The sequence below is a fragment of the Acinonyx jubatus genome, chromosome B4 (genome assembly GCF_027475565.1).
Source record: "Acinonyx jubatus isolate Ajub_Pintada_27869175 chromosome B4, VMU_Ajub_asm_v1.0, whole genome shotgun sequence".
In the NCBI taxonomy this organism is placed as follows: Eukaryota; Metazoa; Chordata; class Mammalia; order Carnivora; family Felidae; genus Acinonyx; species Acinonyx jubatus.
Window position 1 is genome coordinate 53898815 of NC_069387.1, and position 5847 is coordinate 53904661.

Sequence of the window (5847 nt, forward strand, 5' to 3'; positions counted from 1 at the left end):
GAAGGCTCAGGAGGTAACAATGAGTAACTTGCCTGTGATGTAGGTAATTTCTTACCTTCTAGAACCCTCTAAACACATGGAACCAACACAAGAATAGGAAGAAAATCTTTACATCTTACATAAGCCTGAGATGTACGAGCTCCTACCCTGTGTTCTGTTTTTACATTTTTCCGTTACTCTCGTTACAATTACCTCTCATCAACTCAGGCTAAGAGATAACTTTACAAATGAGAACAGAGACTCAGAGAAGTTAAGTAAAGCATTCAAGGTGACATAGCTAGTAAGAATTGTATTGGAGATTTAAACTCATATATCTGACTCAAGAATAGATTGAGGAAAATTAGGGGAGCCATCCCTTTTGTCTGTATGGATTGAGAAAGATTTCTTCCAAGAGTGTCAGAGCTGGTGCATGAGATTGGTGGTGGGCAGGATTTAGTAGTGCAACCAAGCCTCCCCTTACTCACCTCTGTATAGCCTGTACTGATGCAACTTCCCAGTCCCAGAATGCATCAGCAGCAGCAGAGTGATGGGGATGGGACCTGAATGGGTGCTTCACAAGCACAAGCATAAACACCTCCTCATCCTGCCCCCTATTGTATACCAGCTGGATGAGAACTAGCATGAGAGGAAGGACCCTTGCATGTGAAGCTACAGCTGGAGTGTCCAGTGACCAAGCTGAGGAGCCAAGTACAGGGGCTCCAGAAGACCCTGGCAGCCACCAGGCAGGAGCACACAGAGCTGAGAATAGCCCTGCAAGGGGAGTTGGGCCAGGTGGGTGATGGTGCCTGGCTGCTCACCCAGGACTCAAAATCTGAACTCCATTAAAAGGGAAAGGGAAGATGTTCATGAGCATAAGACGGTTCTGGCATAAGGGCACCTGGGTGGCCCATTGATTAAATGACCAACTTCAGCTCAGGTCATGATCTCACGGTTCATGGGTTCGAGCCCCGTGTTTGCCTCTGTGCTGACAGCTTGGAGCCTGGAGCCTGCTTTGGATTCTGTGTCTCCCTTGTTCTCTGTCCCTTCCCCGCTCATGCACTCGATCTCTCTCTCTTTCTCTCTCTCTCTCTCTTTCTCTGTCAAAAATAAATAAGCATTAAAAAATTTTTAAATAGCTTTTAAAGGGCAACAAGCAGAATTAAACTTGATATCACAGGAGACACCTCCCAAATCTAATGAGACTCAGTTCTTTGAGCACAGGAGGGCTGAGGTAGGGTGGAGATGGCTGTATTCACCAGTAAGGGAATGTTACCTTCCAGTGTCTTTTTGAAGGAAGGTGACAGAGAAGGGGGTGAGAACAGTCAAACTCTGGTATGCTCTACCGAAGCCCGTGTTCCATTTTTTGAGAGATAGTCTCAAACTCTCTCTTGTGAGAGAAGCTTCATTCCAGGGACTTTCTCAGTTTCATAGGTAGCTCATGGAAGAGAAGGATACCCTGAGCTGGCAACAAGGAGGCCATAAGGCATGCATCCTGGAGCTGGAAAGTGACATCTTGGCCATCAGTGACAAAGTGCTGACAGAGAAGGTACAGCTGGAAAGGTGAGGGTACCTTCTCTACCCCCATCACTTCCCTTCATTTGCTGTTACCTCCAAACTCCAGCCTCCTGTTTCAGGCAGGTGAACCTGCTCTGTATTCTTATTTGTTTTTTTCCCTTTTTTACCCTCACTCAGGGTATTCCAATTACTGGGGATATTTTCCCTTGCCTAGCTCTCGTCCATTTTTCCTAAGCCTATTCTATGTTACTCACCTTGAGAAGTAATCATTGTTACCACTTATGGTGCAGCAAAGGCTAAACAGGAGCTAGGAGCAGAGGATTTGGAAGAAGAGAATAAATAAAACAGCACAAGAGAGGATGGATTTCAAATATGACCACAGCAAAGAAGACCAGACTCCTTTCTCACTGTTAGGAAATGTGAGAACTGGTGACCCAGGAATGTTATGGAATCTCTCCTCTGAAAAAAAGTATAAATCATAGAATCTGAGCAGCAGGAAGAGTGTAAGATATTTAAGAGGGTATGTGAGAGAGGATCGGTACCTCAGAAGGCAGCTTCTTTCAATAGCAGATAGCTATCATTTTTGTATCTCTTATATTGAACAAAACCCCTCCATCTTATGACTGTCTTCCATTGGTCCTGGTTTAGAACTCTGGAGCCACACAAATTAATTTCTTTCCTTTACTGGAAAACTATTATTTCTATCAAATAGCACAAATATTGACCTCTTCCCATGCCTGTCCTTCAAATTTTCTCCAGGAGAAATCATACTAGTTCTTTCTTTCATTGAATAACATAGTCAGGGAAGGACATTCTAGGAAAGAGACATTCTACCCAAGGCCCAGAGTAAACAGTGAGTTGCTCTCTGAGGCTTCTTCAGTGCAGGATATGCTAGTTTTGCCCCAAGGAAATACTATTGTGAGGTAAGAATAGTTTTAACAATTATTAACGGTTAAACAACAAAAGAATTTTGTGATGTAAAAATTATATCAAATTCAAATCCCAGGGTTCATAAATAAAGTTTTATTGGAACAGCCATGCTTATCCTTGTACATGTTGTCTGTCGCTGCTTTCACACTACAGTGGCAGAATTGAGGAGTTGCCACAGAATCCACATGGCCTGTCTAAAATATTGACTGTCAGCCCCTTTACAGAAAAAGTCTGCCAACTTCTGACCTAGATCCAAAGTTTATAATCAATAACAGCTGCCTCTTGTCTAGAAAAGATTAGATTCTGATCTCTTAATTGAGTGAAAACAACTAGGAAGCCATCTTAATTGAGTGAAAACAACTTGGAAGCAATCAGCAGAAACTTTCTTAAAGTGATACCTAGAGAGAAAAGAAAAACTGTTTCTAGATTGTGCTCTAGAACGAGGAATCTTGGGTACTCAGGGTTTACAACAGGATCACCTTCATCTGGGGATTTGAGCATCGCATCCCAGAGACAAGTGGAGGTCTGGGCACAGAGGAGCACCAGTAGAAGAGCTCAAGACAGAAGTCCGAGTCCTTCATTTCTTCTGTGGTGACCAACTGGTTACCTGACATTCATGTCCCCACACACCAGATGAGGGACATGGTGAAGGCCCTGACTCAAGAACAGGAGAAGCTCCTTGTCGACGGAAAGACGTGCAAACAGACAAGGAACAAAGCAGGGTAAGGGCTCAGAGTCAGTTTGCTTTCTCAATTGTTCTTCCAGTGTCTGTTGAGTCCCTTCTGCGTGCTGGGCACCAAATGGGATGTAAATATAAAGAGGGCATTGTGTATGTTCTCCTAGGAAACATAAAATGTTTATCTAAATAGGGATTAGTCAAAGTGGAATATATTAAGCATCACTAGAGAAGAAGGAAATGTTATCATTCTCCACAGAGGTGGACGAGAGCACATCTCCTTGGGAACATCAGGAAGGGCCTTTAAAAAGGGGCATAAACTAGCAGTGCATTTTCAAACCTTTTTAGCAGCAAAACTCTCCTCCCCACCCCCTAGTAAACCTATGTGGAACCTCACTGATTAAATACAAGCAATATTTTATTGATATAAATTATTTTGATAAATCCAAATGTATAATGTTGACCTATAAAGTAGCAAAAGTAATCAGGTAATTCTGATGAATGCCAAACTGTGAAATTACTCAACAAATGTTTATTCAGCCCACTTTGGTATTTCTTGATACTTTAGTGGTCAGAATTGCAAGAACATCTGGAAGAGGTTTATAGCTTCTAACTTGTATTTTGTTTGCGTATGCACACAGTTTATTTTTTCGTCTAGCCTATAAACTATCTGACAAGGCTGTATGAGTCATCTCTGTAATTGCCACATTATTTAAGCCATTTATCGAACACAACAGACATTCAATATATGTTATTAAATAAATGTATTCAGACGTGCCAGACATGGTAGGGATCTGGCTAAAGACCATGGGGGAGAGTTTTCTCACAGATTTGGGACCTGATTGGGGCTGGGGTGTTGAGGAGACGCCCCTCTGGTTTGACATATATAACGCCTTTCCCCCACTGAGAGAGTTGGTCTTCCAAAGGCCCTGCTTGCAATATGACAAAGCCAAAGCTGCAATCCAGAACACGTTGTACCCCAAAGATTGGATTAGAGTGAAATTTTATTCAGCCATTAATCTGGTCAGAAAGCTTTTGATCTGTTCAATCCAAACTTCAAGTCTACCTGTCAACAGTTTGTAGAGAAGTACATTGAACTATGGAAACTCGGAGAAACAGATAAAGAGAAGATATTTGTGGAAACAGAGAAAGTTTTATCAACAGAAGGTGTCATTTTAAGACAAGTAGGAGAAGCAAGGACTCAAAAGGAAGATAGTCATGTTTCCTGCGAATCTGAACCCACAGGTGCCAAACCTCAAACAGTATTGGGGTGGGAGGGTGGTAACAGCCTCTGGAAGAAGCTCCATAAGCCCACCATTTGGAAGAATCTGAATAACAGTCAAAGGGTCTCTCACCTCCCCGAAGAACAGGTATACCATGCATATTGACATCCAAACTGTAGCCACTAGATGAATGTTGAACTGTTTTTAACAGCTGAACTATGTCAATGTCTCTTGATCTCTAAGGCATTATGTTTGCCTTCTTTTAGTTCCTATTTCTAGGTTGTCATAAAGCTCAGTTTCATGGTTTGAATGAACTTTTATGTTATGACAGTATTAAATAAAGAATTCCCTGGTTGCTTGTAAAGTAAGTTTACTTTAAAATTGTAAATAGCACAAGGAAAACCTTATCAGTATGGTTTGATGGGACTCATTCTGTGTAGGTTTGCTTGGATTTTTGTGTTAACATGTGGGTTGGTTCTATTTAATCCTCTGGTATCTCTCTCGTTTCTGGATCCTTCAGGCTTTTACTTGTGCATTACGGTATGTCCCCTGGGCCAGCTCTTTCTGTCTGCAGATCATCGTTACATTTTGCTATAGAATTATTGATCTTCAACTTGAGCAGCCAAGCTGACTTGTGCTTTGAGGTAAGAGTGAGAGCCTATCATTGATGATAGACAAAGGTCAAAGCTATAACTTTACTCTCATAGATTGAGTATGCTGGAGATGATTAGCATAGGCCGAGCATAGTAGTTTGCTCAGTAAAGATTTGAATGAATAAGTGATTACATCCAGTTAAAGACTGAATGCAGATGACGTCTCTATTGATAACTGGATTGCCAACATGGAGCCAGTTAATTTAGATGCCGTTCTCCACCAGCATCCACCTGCCTCCCTGGTGTTGAGATGTGCTTACAAGACCTTACTAACTGTTCTGCTTTCTTCATTTTGATATCTTATACTGAATAAATGAAACATTCCTCTGAAAAAAACATAAATGTATTCTATGAATAATGAACAAAAATGAATAAGTGAACTTTAATATAAAGCTATGATTTAATACAGTGTGATAAAGTTGATAGGGTGTGGCAGCTTATACCCCTTGTAAAACAGGGATAATAATTGTAGGTATTTATCAAAGAGTAGAAATAAAATATGCAAAGTAAGTGGTCATCTTGGGTGTTCAGTCAGTGATAGCTGTCATAGCTATGGTAACTGTACACAAACAAAGGAATGATATGGTATGATAGTGGGTAATTTTGTTATTGATAGCAAGTAAAAAGGATATAAAAAGAGGCGGGTGGGGAGGTAAAGGTAGGTAACAAAGGTGAGCTGAAAACAATGTGGAGAAAACTTAAAAAAAAAAACAAAAAGGAAATAGAATAATGACAATAATCTACCCAAATCCTAAATAGGATTTGTATCACAAGATACCTTTCCTGCTCCAATAACCAATGATGCAAAGGCATTTGTCCTGCACAACCACCAGAACCATCCAAGATGCAGGTTCTGAAAATCCATCCTCTG

At 41.1% G+C, this 5847-nt stretch overlaps 1 pseudogene; it reads left to right on the forward strand.

The window, feature by feature from the left end:
- The first annotated feature begins 1417 nt into the window (after positions 1-1417).
- LOC128311018 (28S ribosomal protein S23, mitochondrial-like) lies at positions 1418-4954 on the forward strand (annotated as a pseudogene).
- Positions 4955-5847: the final 893 nt, after the last annotated feature.